General features: G+C 39.2%; 1 protein-coding gene across 15 annotated transcripts in view; it reads left to right on the top strand.

Annotated features, from left to right (window-relative positions):
* LOC126378017 (hemicentin-1) overlaps positions 1-16,256 on the top strand; it is a 663,470-nt gene that overhangs the window by 168,716 nt on the left and 478,498 nt on the right. The gene's annotated exons all lie outside the window — the stretch shown is intronic.

Below are 16,256 nucleotides of genomic sequence, written 5' to 3'. Positions count from 1 at the left end.
GGTAGGAAATAGGCGCGAGTTCGTTTATGTTATGTTTGTATGTAGGTCATAAACAAACCATTTCAGTACACGGAAGTAGCACTGACAGCCTTTCAGAATCCATCCTTCACAGGCCATAATTATACAAGTATGTCGCAGTCGCGTCAGGAGTATAATTACTTGGTTTGGAAAGTAATTTCCTAAGTTCGTAACAAAGGCGAAGTCAGGATGATTTTGGGCCCTTTTATATTTTTATTTTATTTATTTGGGAAATTTACAGCGTCTTAATAGTATTAATAAAACTTAAGTAAGTATATAAATTGGAAGGCCATTACAAACTTCCACATACAATTATAAATGTAAACAGTTTTAGCAAAGAACGGAAGATGCGCCGTATATGGATCGTGCGTGCGTGCGTGCGTGCGTGCGTGCGTGCGTGCGTGCGTGCGTGGGTGCGTGCGTGCGTGCGTGCGTGCGTGCGTGCGTGCGTGCGTGCGTGCGTGAGTGCGTGTGTGCGTGAGTGCGTGAGCGCGTGAGTGCGTGTGTGCGCGTGTGTGTGAAAGACAGTGATCACACCACATAACATTTACACATAACAAAAGCTCAATATATCCCAATTGAGGTAAACATACATACATGCAAGGTGAACTAAGTAACCACACCTTATCGAGCTTTCTGTTAGACCAACCTGATAGGTGAGCCGTATTGCCGTCTATAATGGTCGAGCAAAGATCTGTGTTAGTAAAAACTGCATTCATTTTAGCTTGCATTTATAAAGCTTATCTGTTGGTCCAGATTTGTTGTGTTGGTTGCTTATTTGCTGGACTTAGGGTGAATAACAAACAGACCACGTTTAGCTGCACGCCTTCCTGGACAAATCAGAAGTACAGTCATGAGCAATATCATGTACCCACTTTAGAACCCTGTCGCAATATTATATTTGACATTTTAGGAGACTTACAGTTTCATTTTTCAAAAAAGTTAATATGATATGGTTTCAAAGTGTATACATATTAGTACGCGTGACGGTACATGGTGTATCCTTTTATGTACACCGTTACAACGTCATAAAGAGTATATTAGATCGAAAATGTCTAACTCGGACGGGACTTGAATCCACTCGCGCGTTCTTGTCAACCATTACACCACCAGGGGCCTGTTTAATAAAACTTACATACATACATACATAAACTCACGCCTATTTCCCACCGGGGTAAGCAGAGACTACAGAATTCCATTTGCTTCGATCCTGACACACTTCTCTTGCTTCCTCCACATTCATCAATCGCTTCATACCTGCACGCCGGTTCAGAGTAGATCGTATTGAACCTTTTCTAAGGACATCTCCAATTTGGTCATCGTAAGTCCTTCTCGGTCTTCCTCTGCCAGCCCTACCATCAACTTTCGCTTTATATACCGCTTTTGGAAGCCTATTATCCTTCATCCGCTCTACGTGTCCAAACCAACCTAACATTCCCTTCTCAATCCTAGTCACTATATCGTCTTTTACACCACATCTCTGTCTTATCACACTGTTTCTCACTCTATCACTCAACTTCACACCGCAGATGCTACGCAAAGACCTCATTTCTACGGCATTGATCCTACTTTCATGCTTCTTCTGCCATACCCAACATTCACTACCGTACTTCAGCGTAGGGACAAGCACTGCATTGTGAACAGCCATCCTCGCATCTTGCGAGATACATTGGCTACTAACAACTGCGTGCATTGCCCCATTCACTGAATTACCCAATCTCACTCTCCTTTCTATATCTTCATCACATAAAACTTATAACTTAAAACTTATAACTTTAATAAAACTTACAATTGTAAATTACAATGACTATTTGATGTATATTATTAAATAGGCCCCAGACCTCATATTTTTTTCTATCTTTATCATCATTATACCAAAGTTAGAACATTATATGTATATGGGATCGTGGGGGCGTAATGTAGTATGCACCATACTCATTCTGGGTTTTCAGTTTTGTGGTTGTGGGCGGTGAGCCGTGGTTTGAATGGAATTTGTTTTCGATATCATGTTTGGATCATAAATGATTATCACGTGCTCAGCGGTGAAGGAAAACATCGTGAGGAAACCCACAATCCCGAGAAATGCATTTTCGGAGGTATGTGACCTAACTTTCGCGGGTTGGAGGGTCAGACAGGCAGTCGCTTCTGCAAAAACCGGACCTGTCAAATCTTCAGGCGGACCCTGTGAAAAAAACGGGATAATGCTATGGATATGATGATGTTTGTAGTTTTGTGGTTTTGCCCGAACGACTACGGAATTAAGGACATGAACTCATGAATGTGTATTCATTTTCTGGACTATAGGAATGAATTGGGTAAGGATTGAAAAAGGGCCCCCGTCTTACCACCCTGATTCGTCCCTGGTTACCTACGCCCCTATTTCCTATCGTATTTACCCGACATGTCGCGACGTGACGAAAGAGGTATAATTTAAATTAATAACTAACAGAAGCAATTATGGTAGCCACACTGTGTGTTAGCACGTATCGCAGGCTGCTAAGTTAGGGAAGTGAAAAGGTGAACTGAGTCACTTTTAGAAAGATTTGAATCAGTGCGTGTTACAACTCAATCTCTCTCAGTCTCGGAAATAATTTGGTAATGCTTAGATACATACATAAACATACGTCCCACTGCTGGTCACAGGCCTCCCCTCAAGCAACCGGGGGGGGGGGGGGGGGGTATGGCTGCTCCACTGCGGGTTGATGGAGTTGTTTTAACGGCTTAACGTGCTCTCCGAAGCACGGAATCATCTTATTTTTTTCAGGCAAGTCCTTACCAAACAAAAGACAGTCTCGCAAAGTGATTTCCTCAATGTTCCCATCGGGAATTTAACCCAGACCTCTAGTTCGTGAGCCTAACGCTCTAACCACTACACCACGGAGGCTGTTTTCGGAGGATGCCTGGATACGTTGTACTTAAATAATAACATAACATAAGTTCACAACTACATCCTAATTTGGGTCTACAGAAGTACATCGGTTGCAAGATGAACAAAGTACCATACCTCACGCTGCCTGTTAGACCAACGATGTGTTAGACCAGCCATGCCCTGGTGGCTCAAAAACACCTAACTGATGTTGGTTATTGGCTTATATGAGAAAATACTTAAAGTGGAATAAAGTCAATAAACCTTCTCTCTCTCTTTATTTAAGAGCTGCGCTCTTGTCGGTGGAGTAATCGCCTCCATTTTCATTACTCCATAGAAAACCTTCATATTAGTATATTCATTGCACATTTACATGAACTCAAATGTATTATGTTACGTTGTTCGTCAAAATAATAATTTGCCTTCTTTAGGTTGTAATCCCAAAAGTCTTCAAAGCAAAACTAGCCTGAAGTCACGTCTTTGAAATATTTATTTAAGAATGCAAAGCCTCTTGCCTAATTAATACGTCTTTTGAATTTATTACGTTCTAAAGAAATTATAATGAAGCTAAAATTACGAGTTACTTCATTATATAACAAAAGTTTATGGAATAAAAGATAAAAAAATTGTGTAGGTTACATTTTTGAATCGCTTAAGTAATAATTAACATTATGTTTCTATTTAGAGAATGTTGTTAAATATTAGTCGTACTTAAAATACATTTTTATTTCTGTATTAGTAAACATAGTCATTTATCTGCCTAAATGATTAAGAATAAGAATAAGAATAAAATAAATTTATTGCCAGTAACAAAAAGTTGAGCGTATTTGGACAGAGACATCGCACAAATAATGTTGCAGAGGGTTTCATCACTAATTTATGAACCAAGCTCTTGTCGGTGTAGCATTCTCCATTCTTGTATATCAAAGACCAATTCCTTCACTGCCTTATAAGACACGACGTTCGCTTTCCCCTTCTTCCCCACCGCACTACCAAGCCGCACTACCAGTTGTGCCGTGGGGAATATTTATTCCCTTCTGCACTACCAGCCAGTAGTGTCGTAGGGAATTTAGAATTTCAAAACACCCTTATTCCCTTCAACACTACTCTATTAATTTACTAATAATACCAATGCGTGGATGAGAAACGAATATAATATTACTTCTTTGAAATCATTTCAGTCTCCTTGTATTTGATTTGATTTCAAAGAAGTAATATTATATTCGTTTCACATCCACGCATTGGTATTATTAGTAAATTAATAGAGTAGTGTTGAAGGGAATAAGGGTGTTTTGAAATTCTAAATTCCCTACGACACTACTAGCTGGTAGTGCAGAAGGGAATAAATATTCCCCACGGCACAACTGGTAGTGCGGCTTGGTAGTGCGGTGGGGGAAGAACTTTAATCTGTTCCGTGTAAGCTCTTCTTGGTCTTCCTTCGTTTAGGTTTTATGTGATATATACGTATAGGTACCTAAATAGAAATTCTTTATTATGCTTTTCATAAAATTTATATAATATCTTTGTTATATAAATAACTACCAAATGTAACCTAATTTTTTTTCAAAAAGATCTTATTTACTATTTATTCCAATAGTTGCGAGCTTACGTTTTTTTTTCGTGACAAATTTTAGTCACTACGTGGCCTGGCAAATAGAGTGCAAAGAATTCTTATTCAATCAAAAGCCTAAATTTGTGTTTTGGAAATCAATAATAGTATCACAATAAAATTAATCATCTTTATCATTTCCCTAGCGTTATTCCGTTTCTCACAGGGTCTGCTTACCTAACCTGAAGATTTGACAGGTCCGGTTTTTACAGAAGCGACTGCCTGTGTGACCTTCCAACCCGCGAATGGAAAACCAGCCCAATATAGGCTAGGTCACGGTACCCCCGAAACGGAGTTTTTTCGGGTATGTGGGTTTCCTCACGATGTTTTCATTCACCGCTGAGCACGTGATAATCATTTATAAATAATGAATTCGAAAAACGATTTCGAAAATCATAGGTTTAGGCCCGTGCTGGATTCCAACCTACGACCTTACAGTGAGAGTCAAGCGTTCTACCAACTGGATTACCACGGCTAGCGGCTCCTAAAAACACGCTCCCAATAAAACAAAAGAAAACCTAGTAAAATTATGCATTTACATACAACTATGCCACTTACACAACATAACATAACAAATACTTTATTGCACAAACAGGAAAAAACAAAATACAAAACAAAAGAGAAATAGAATTAGTACAATAGGCGGCCTTATTGCTAAGGCGCAATCTCTTCCAGGCAATCTTTGAGTATAGGAGATATTGAATATTATGTAATATAGCGGGATAGTGCAGCTTGGGAATACTTGTACATATAAAAATAAATACACTCACTTACAAAAGTGATTTAAGTCATTCAATGATAGAGATTGAATCACCTGCGTCCCACCACTGGTTCCTAAAACCAAAACTAATTACTATCAGCTAAAACGCGTAAATTTGTCTGTACATCCTCATCGTCATCGGATTATTGTGAAATTTATACTCCGGACAACCACTAATTACGATTTTAATACTAATTCCCGGCGATATAGTAGCGGTTTTTGATTGCACGGCTAGTTTATGGTTTTAATTATTTGATAATTGCGACAAATCCTGTTTGTACTGTTGCATTAGCAATGTGGTCATCATTTATCTGGTAATACGTATAATATAATATAATATACGACCTCCGTGGTCCAGTGGCTTGAGCGTTGGGCTCACGATCCGGAGGTCTCGGGTTCAAATCCCGATCCCCATCGGATGTTTCGTGATGTGTCCCCACACATCACGAAAATCACTTTGTCATCCCTATTTTGTTAAAGGACATTACAGGCTGATCACCTGATTGTCCGAAAGAAAGATGATCCGTGCTTCCGAAGGCACGTTAAGTCGTTGGTCGTACTAAGCCGTACTAGGACTTCTGTGTAGGTACGTACCTATTTTAAATTCATAGCAATTCGCTGAAACCCCTGTCATGCCAAAGCTAATATTGGTATCACTGTTAACAATGGTTGCATTGTTACTTTTCTTGGAAAAATAAAAATAAGTTTTTTTTGTTTTTCTTTTTACGTTGTAATGTCACAGCCAGTCACAAGTATGGATGGATCCCGCTCGGGTTCAAAACCACTGAATTCGACTTTATGAGTTTGAATTTATGTTTTTTTCTTAGATAATTGATATCACGTGGTTTCCAGGATTTTTTTTTTATTTATTTATTTAATAACAATATAAGACCATTTACAATTTTAAAGACATTATTTGCGGCCGGTAGCAATAGGTTCGCCCCTTATGCCGACTTAAACATAGCTTGCGAGGTCTGAGTGGACTGTCTGCTGCCTACCTCTTTGGGGGATACATGCGTGTTGGTACGTCATGTTGTTTTTTAAACAGATACATTATACCTACTATATTCGATACCGGTCGAAAATTGACGTATCCAATGATGAATCCCGTTTTCAGCGTCCGCTTAACTATCCTGAAGATTTAACAGGTCTGGTTTTTACAGAAGCGACTGCCTGTCTGACCTTCCAACCCGCGAAGGGAAAACCAGCCCAATACAGGTTAGGTCACATACCTCCGAAAATGCATTTCTCGGGGTTTCCTCACGATGTTTGCCTTCACCGCTGAGCATCCAAAGATGTTTATAAAAACAAATTCAGATACGGTTTTTGCGTAAAATGAAATTGTTACAACCGTGCTAATCCCATTTTCTTAGAATATTCCAAAAGGTCTCCCTAAGATAAGGATTCCTTTCACAAGAGACCTTAAAAATCTCAATGTTCCTTCTAATATAAATTATCTGGTGTCAACTGTCTACCCTCATTCTCCAGCCATCTAAATCTCAACTTTACTACCTGAAAAATACAATTGGAAATCGTTCGCCACTTTTTTTCATCCGACCTGCATTTAAAACTCAATTCTGTTTGGAAGAAATAGGTTCCAATTTTTGGTACTGGTGGCTTGTGAATCTTATTTTAAGCATTGTGGGTTTTATCCTGTAGTGTTAAGGTAGGTTTTGGCGGGGCTGGGTGCTGATATTATTTATTTTGGTGGATTGAAGATGTACCGAAACGAATGTAGGGCTGTGCTGTTGAACTTTATAATTCATTTATACATATCTGATTGATTCGAAATTCCGTTATGTACGTAAATTCTCAGAAGACTCAGAGGTTTTCAGAGGTCTTTGGCTGCTTAAAAACTCACAGTTTTTAAGCAGCCAAAGACCTCTGAAAACCAAATTGAAGAACGCATCACCGCAACTTAATTTTGAGACAGTCACAACCATAACAACCAACCAACCATAGCTTCTATGCTGTTCTGGGAGCAAATAAAAAACATAGAACACGTTCAGCTGCTTCTCTTCCCTGACATGTCGTAAAAACCGACAGAGGGATTGTGTTCTCTAACATGATGGGGTAATGTTATGGGCGATAGGCTGATCCCTTATCACCATAAGGTTCATCATATCCATCTTTGGACTTCGTATCAACAGTGGCTGCAAGTTGTCTTTGATTACTTGTGGCTCTGCCCACCCCATTAGGGATTACGGGCGTGAGTTTATGTATATATGTGCAACCATAACAATATAACGTTTGCTCATGACGATGTCCCAATTGGGGTAGCCAGAGTTACATACGTCACAAGATGAACTAAGTATCCACACAACAACTACTACGTACACTAGTACTAGCCTTAAGAAAGTATTATTAATTGTTGTGTGTTTGTACTGTTGATGTGCCTAATAAATAAATAAATAAATAAATAAACAACAACATTAAAATTTGAAATTTTTGACGAATATACTATTTGACAATAATCTACAATATGTACAAATATACAAATATTCTTAATTGCATATAAATATGGAACGATTACAAAGCGTAAAAGATAAAACTAGTACAATCGCTTAGACCGATTACCAAGCAACCGTACCTTAAGTTCCCATCATCCATATACAGGTGTTAGTGACTTTGAGGGGTGATTCAGACCATGGCTCTGAATTAGTTCAGAGGAGTTTTCCGTCGCAAATGTATGGAACTGAAAATAGTTTTAAAAACACTAATTTCATGAATTTTCCGACAGGAAATTCCATTTGATATCAACTCAGAATCATGGTCTGAATGGTCCCCCTCAGTATTCGTTATGATGTCACTTACATCCATACGAACTTGTATGGCTACCTAAAAGCGACATCGTAACGAATACTAGAGTAAAGTAAAGAATTGAAAATAGTTTAAAAAATATATATGAATTTCGCGACGGAAAATTCCACTTGATATTAACTCAGAATCATGGTCTGAATCATCCCCCTCAGTATTCCTTACGGTGCCACAAACATCCTATATCCTCGTAAGGCCTGGATTTCCAGACACAATTGTTAAACAATGGGATTTGGATTTTAAAAGGACTTTGGGCCTTACAACCATAAAGGAATGGAATTATAATTAGGATTTATACGGTAGGAACTATAATTAGTATTCTGAATTCTGTGGTATATCTATGATGTTTGCTTATGGTTTTCTGTCATGGCAGATGTTAATCGAATTTTGTTTCTGTTTCTCATTGAAAATGCAAGATTTTACCGCCGTTTAATTTAATATATTACAAATTTCTGCGTAAGTACATGTAGTATTTAATTTAAGACAAGGCCAACACAGGTAAAACGCGTGCCCCGTGCCAGCCCTAACCGCCAGTGATATTTCAAGACATGGCCCAATAAAATAATGGCGTCTATCTGGCCTACCTAGATTCGCTTTTTATGGTGCGAGGTGACACCGGGTCTACAAGATGAACGATCATATCGGTTTCCTATGTTACATGGCAATTTATTACATACTCAACGGCCTCTTTAGTCCACTGGTTCACCGTTAGGCTCAAGAACCAGAGATACCGGGTTCGAATCCCGGTCATCATCAGTCATCACTAATTTAAGAGCCACGCTCTTGTCGGTGTAGCATCGTCCATGCTACTTTTTAGGAAAAATAGACCAGTGGTTTCCCTCTTGCCTTCTTATATTAACTCAGAATAATCATCTGAATCATCCCTACAAGTATTCGTTACTATGTCACTTACACCCCGTACAAGTACATACATGTAGCCATACAAGTAGGTATTGGTGTTAGTGACACCCTAACCAATATTGAGGGGGATGATTCAGACCATGATTCTGAGTTGATATCAAGTAGAGTTTCCTGTCGGAAATTTCATGATTTTTTTTTGTGTTTTTTTTTAATTATTTTCAGATCCATACTTTTGCGACGGAAAATTACACTTGATATCAACTCAGTATCATGGTCTGAATCAGCCCTCAAAGTTATCGTTACGATGACACTTTTTTTTTACGTTACTTATTGTAGATTTTCCGCAGATGGCATTAATTACTTGGCCGGACAAATGGGGAGCGCTGAAGGCTCTCACCCCACGATGTTACTAACGCCGTGTGTAATAAATACACCTATTCCTCGCTTAATTTCAAAGATACAGACCTGATAGATACTATGTTATGATTTCATTACGTTCTTAATGTTCTTTATCATTGTTTCAGGTATGTCATGCTGCAAAAAAACCGGTACTCAAAGATAACAATTGGACTTCTTACTACCTTCAGAATGAACTTGAATGATTTGGTATGTACAACTCCAAAAAAAAAATTGTCACTGTGATCCTGTGGTTTGTCAAACGGGGAGCGCCGGACTTGCAACAATAAGTTATAAATTCACTAACACAGTTGGCTCGACCATTATAGACGGCGATACGGCTCACCTATCACGTTGGTCTAACAGAAATCTCGGTGAGGTGTGGGTACTTAGTTCATCTTGCGATGGGTACCAATACCAAAGCCTGCGTGGTATCCTCCGAGGATACCTAATGACTCCAGAGGCGCTCAAATTTGTCACCCCTCCCCCCCAAGAAAATACAAGAACAGGTACAAGTCACTCTTAATTGTAACAACACACCAAAAATAATATTTACTACAAGAGCAGCTACAGTACGTCCTAACCTATGAGGTCCTTGCTTTCCTGCGTGTGCGTCTCTTCAGGGCGGCAGGGTTCAGCCTACAGTGTTCAGTTCCGCAACGCCGAGCGACGCTACCGCGCGACCTACTGATGTTTTGTGTGAATTCTCAAGTTATTCAAAATAAACAAAGTGTATACTAGTTCTCGGTGTTTCCCTTAAATTACAAATTGGACAAGAGAAAGCGGCCTTATTGCTAAACATCAATTTCTTCCAGGCAAGCTTAAGGTCACAGAAGCTGTACGTATTTGAGAGTACTAAGAATGAATGAAAATATCCGTCTTTCGACATTACAAAAGCGGATTAAAATATCAAGACTTCTTTCAAATAACCGGGCTTCTGTTATAACTTTTCGTAATGGTAACCCTACCTAACAATAGCTTCTTAAAACATCTCATTTATTCGTCCCCATTTACATTTACAACAAACCTGAAATCTTTTCACAATACATCAACGTTCTTATTCAAAAACTTTCGCGAAGTTCGCAATGACTACGGACAAAATGTGTTTCTTTAACAAAAGGCCTTAACTTGATAATGCATTGCTTGGCCAATGGGAGGTCGTCCTATAAATCATAGAAAACCCTCGATGGATAACGCACCAGGCTTCGTTTACGATGAATGAGCGGAAGCGGGAGCGGGCGCGATGGTTGACAGTTTTAAATAAGAATTATTATTAAAGAACGCCCTACACATAGGAACAAATTACAACAATACAGATCAGAAAAAAGAAGAATAAGTCTCAGTTTTGATAAATAAGCTGGTCTAGTGCGAGTCAAACTCGCGCATAATAATAATGTATATCAAATCGCTACAGGCTTTTGGCGGCTCAATAGTAACCCTGACACCAGGGCTGACGAGTTCAGGCTCACCCCACAACCCACACGATAGAAAAAGATCGTAATCGTTTACAACCTATCTAAGGCCTTTGACGTCAGTTACGAGTATATCTTTGCGTTGTCTGATTCCATAAACTCCTTCAAGTTTGATTTCTCCGCGCTCGCTTCCGCGCGTTTTCTGTGGTCACTGTCAGAATCCCTTTCTTCGACTGTCAAAACTTGTATGTAGGTTTGATGAATAGTAGTTCAGTAATGCCTCTGGCATTCACAATGAGATAAAATATATCTCATCTTATATCCACAGCGGATAACTTCCGATAGACAGATAGCTTTGGCAATCCATCCTATTTATTATAGTGTTTTTGAACAGCCTATGTGGCCCAGAGGTCAGAGCGTCACGATCTAGATATCTTGGTTTGATGCCTGATGCGGGCATTGAAATCGTCGAGTGTGTTTGTGTGTTTGTGTGTGCTGCGATGTGCACTCTATTATTGTACTATTTTTAGAAAAGCCTCTATTTGCTCATAGTTTTTAGATTTAAGCAATTTAGAAATTATAATTTTACATTTAAAAAAAACATCACATAAGGAGAGGAAGGGGAAGACCAAGAAGAGCTTACATAGAACAGATTAAAGAAAAGGTCAACGTCGTGTCTCATAGGGAAGTCAAGGAAATGGCCTTTGATAGGCTAGAATGGAAAATGCTACACCGACAAGAACGTGGCTCTTAAATTGATGATGATGATGATGAATTTGACATTAATAATTTACGTTATCATAAATATAAACTTGTTTATTTATTTTATTATGCAACATGCCTTTACGCGAAACTAATTTTAGCCTTTGGAATCTTAACAACAATGTGTTATGTACGGTCACGGGCATTAATATGTATACACTTTGGTACCATGTCACATTAACTTTATTGACAAATTGAACAGTAAGTCTCACTAAATGTCAAATATGTTAGTGCGACGGAGTCCTATTGTAGAGAGACTTATTGTAGATTTGCACGACGATGCATCAAATAAACTTATTCATGTCAAAATTCTCGCTTCAAATCTACCATAAGTTTTATAATATCAACAAAGCAACCCTCCCTGGTGCTGTCCGACATATGACGTACCCACATCAGACCCTCGTCGTCTCACCAGATGCCAATACTTCATATCTTCCTGTTTTTATTCTAGCCTGAAATATTGATAAGCTGCCTTTAAGCCACTCCAGTCTTAAACAAGGGCTGATAAATAATATCACATGCCATTATATAATATACTGGGGGGTTAAAATGGCCACATCGAAGCAATTCATCTAAGAAACCAATTTTGCTATTTGACATTTGTTTGCATTGCGTTCTTTATTTATTTATTTATTTCTTATGGTACATCAACAGCAGTTCCGGTGTGCCTGCCAATTATAGACGCACACAACACTGATAATAAAAAGTATAAACTAAAGTTAGCAAATTAAAAAGAACAATAATTGAAAATAAAATTTAAAAAAGAAAAAACATAGATCGTTCTTACTTTTATATATGCGCAAATGTTAAATTGCAACATTGCTTTCTTAGATGGATAAATTGGAGATGTCCTTGATGAGAAAAGGTTTAGTACGATCTACTCTGAACTAGCGTGTATGAAGCGATTGATGAATGTGGAGGAAACAAGTGAAGTGTGTCAGGATCGAAGAATGGAATTCTATAGTCTCTGCTTACCCCGGTGGGAAATAGGCGTGAGGTTATATGTGTATGTATGTACAGACGGGAACACACCACCTCATTACCAGCAACAATCACAATCGGAACACATACTGAAATAACTGACGCATCCTCTTTAATTATTACCATCACGACAAGCCACGGATGTACCTGGCGAGGTGGAGAGGGCTTCTGCGCTGGAGTGCGAGTGAACAAAAAACTAATAAGTGTAATTCATCATCTCAGGCGTTTACATTTTTGTCAGATGATATATCGCGTTCTTGTGGGCTGTAAGTCCAATCTTCTATCTATATGAGGTGGATTGCTAACCTTATAAACCCTGGTGTCAGGGTTATTATTGAGCCACTAAAGGCCCCTGACGTGATTCATGTAAAGATTACATACTTACATCAGTAAGTAGTAACCAGGATCAACGGCTTAACGTGCCTTCCGAAACACGGATCATCTTACTTTCGGACAATTGGGTGATCAGTATTCATACTAGGGATCCCGAGGTGATTTTTGTATTAAGTCCTCACCGAGATTTGAACCCAAAACCTCCGAATCGTGAGACCAACGCTCAAGCACTGGACCACGAAGGCGGCTCCATCCACTAGCATTCGTACATCCCCGTTAGCCATCTCATTACAGCACAAAAGTTGTCAATTAACCATTTTTCGTTGTTTTCGTTGATTACTTCCAGTTTTAATTAAGTTTTGTGTACATGGCCGTTTTACAATACACTATGTAATACGTACCACTAGTTGTGTATTGTCAAATCATGTTGCATTAATTAATTAAATCAATTCTGGTTCGATAATGTTTCAGTATTCAAATTATGTTATTGCTTTTGATGTTATGTTCATTTTGAATTTCAGTGCAATAAGTTTCCAGTCTCAGTCCGAAATTTTTTTATAGTACATCGCGGGTTTGATTCCCGGCTCGGATTCTTAACCACTGAATTCGACTTATAAGTTTGAATGTAGTTTGTATTCATGATAGGATAATAGATAATTGATATCACGTGGTTTCCACGATTTTTCCCGGATAATGGCAGTAAACTCTCAAATCAAAATCTCATACGATTCAAGTCTAAACTATGTTCGAGGGGGGTGAGGTTAACCTTAGCTCAGACGCTGGTGGGGAGCGGGGAGTTGCCGTTCTATGCGTAGTATTATTCTTCATTCTATGGCTATGTTGTGTTGGGAGTTTTGTCTGTTTATAACATAACAAATACTTTATTGCACAAACAGGAAAAAACAAAATACAAAACAAAAAAGAAATAGAATTAGTACAATAGGCGGCCTTATTGCTAAGTAGCAATCTCTTCCAGGCAATCTTTGAGTATAGGAGATATTGAATATTATGTAATATAGCGGGATAGTGCAGCATGGGAATACTTGTGCATATAAAAATACACTCTATCTAAATACTAATATGCTTAGACAAAATTTTACCGGTTGATGCTTTTAGTTTCATAACTATCTGTCTGCCGAAAGCACAGTCCAGCGTTCACAGATGCTATATACACATACACACACACAAACAAAGACACAAGCGCACAAACATGCACATTTGACTTTTACACTTTGACGAATGTAATGCACTTTGCATTAGTTCCGTCAAAGTCCAGCCACCACAAAGTATGGCGATCACTTACACTGGGCGCAAAGGGGTGCAAAAAACCGATGCTTTGACTAATGACAGTAGTTTCGGGTGGCGCCCCCGGGCCGCATAAATCAGCATGGAGTAACGACGGCAGATACATCAAAACGTATATTATTGTCATCTCTGTAGACTATATGCCAGTTGGGATAGTCATAGGTACATTCTCAGGTGAAATAAATACGTCACCAAACACCACACCGAGGACGAGGATAAATAGAAAACTTTTTTTTATTATACACGCTATTAGCGACATCGTAACGAAAACTTTGAGGGATATTCAATTATCAGACCATGATTCTGAGTTAATATCAAGTGGAATTTTCCATCGCAAAAGTATAGAATTGAAAATAATTTAAAAAATACATGAATTATGTTACAGAATCATGGTCTGATTCATCCGTTTTAGTATTCCTTACGATGTCACTAACAGAAAAAAAGAGGGAAAGAAAGAAAAAATATTTATTCAGCATCATCATCATCAGCCGTATGACGCCCACTGCTGGGCATAGGCCTCCCCCAAGGATCTCCACGACGATCGGTCCTGCGCTGCCCGCATCCAGCGGCTTCCTGGGACCTTCACCAGATCGTCTGTCCACCTTGTAGCGGGCCTACCCACTGAGCGTCGTCCGACACGTGGTCGCCATTCTAGAACCTTTCCGCCCCAGCATACTTAACACTAATTAACCAAACACTCTGTATATAGCATTTGTCCAGCTTCGAGTGCATAATAATGCTCTTTCCACTACCTATGACGTAATGTGGCGTCTCCGAGAATATTCCCGGCTGTAAAAAGGCGCGAAAGTAAAGAAAAAGAGCTTTATTACGTAGGCAGAAAGATAGGATCAGAGTTAACGGCACATCTTTGAGTCAACGACTTGCTATATTTATACTAGTATTTTTAGTCAATATCTCATCATCATCAATTTAAGAGCCACGCTCTTGTCGGCGTAGCATTAATGCTACTTTTTTAGGGAAAAATAGGGCAGTGGTTTCCCTCTTGCGTTCCGCCCCGCAGTACTCCGTCTGACGCAAGTGGGATGGCGCCCAGAGTAGTCTATTACAAAGTCATACTAGGACTCCTGTCCTCCGCCTCTGAATAGTACTGACAGTTACTGCTGCCCTCTGCCAGGTTTCAGGTTACAGTCCCTGTGACTTGCCCCATCCGTCCTGCATTTATTTATTCTGCAATCGTTGAGTCAATATCTACTAATACAAAAAAAAATACAATTTTGTCTAATTTACGACCTCTTTATCTTTTATACAATCTAAGTAAAAAAAAAAATGTATCTATCTAACTTATTTATCCTATAAAATCAAAACTTAACCCAAACTCCAAACTTCTCCTGCGAACCGTACTAAGGTGCGTGATATATTGCTGTTTGCAAGTTTAAGTTTAATTTGTAACAGGTGTTGAGGCCTGTCTACCCTGCTAGGGGAAAGAGCGATGATATGTTGATGTAATGAATCTACGGAGACATTTGTAAGTTTTGGTGGTCTTTGGTTTTGTGGCTGCGATTGAAGACGTTAAATGATGTCGTCATTAGTCAATGAGAGCCTTAAATGGAAACCAGCGGTACAGCAATGCACGATGGAAAGGTCTAGTCACAGAGATTGTAACCTAGAACCTGACAGAGGGCAGCAGTAACTGTCAGTGCTATTCAGAAGCGCAGGACAGGAGTCCTACGGCTTTAAAATGAACTACTCTGAGCGCCATCCCACTCGCACAGAGTACTGCGGGGCGGATGGAAAGAGGAAAACCATTTCTTCTTTTTCTATCGTATGGGTTGTGGGGTGAATTACCAACCTCATCAACCCTGGTATCAGGGTTATTACTTTGTCCCGTCAAAGGCTCCTGACAATGCTCATGTAACGACTACTTACTTACATCAGTAAGCAGTACCCGGAACCAACAGCTTAGGCCTTCCGAAGCACGGATCATCTTACTTTTGACAATCAGGTGATCAGCCTGCAATATCCTAACCAAACCAGAGGCCATTTTTGTGATTTTTTTGTGGTTAGTCCCCACCGAGATTAGAACTTGGGACATCCGGATAGTGAGCCTAACGCTCAACTGAGTCAGTTCAGTAAGTCCAGTAGGAGGCGGCAGTAGCAGCTGGAGGACATGCTTTT

The sequence above is a fragment of the Pectinophora gossypiella genome, chromosome 25 (assembly GCF_024362695.1).
Source record: "Pectinophora gossypiella chromosome 25, ilPecGoss1.1, whole genome shotgun sequence".
In the NCBI taxonomy this organism is placed as follows: Eukaryota; Metazoa; Arthropoda; class Insecta; order Lepidoptera; family Gelechiidae; genus Pectinophora; species Pectinophora gossypiella.
This window is presented reverse-complemented; position numbering and strand designations above follow the sequence as displayed.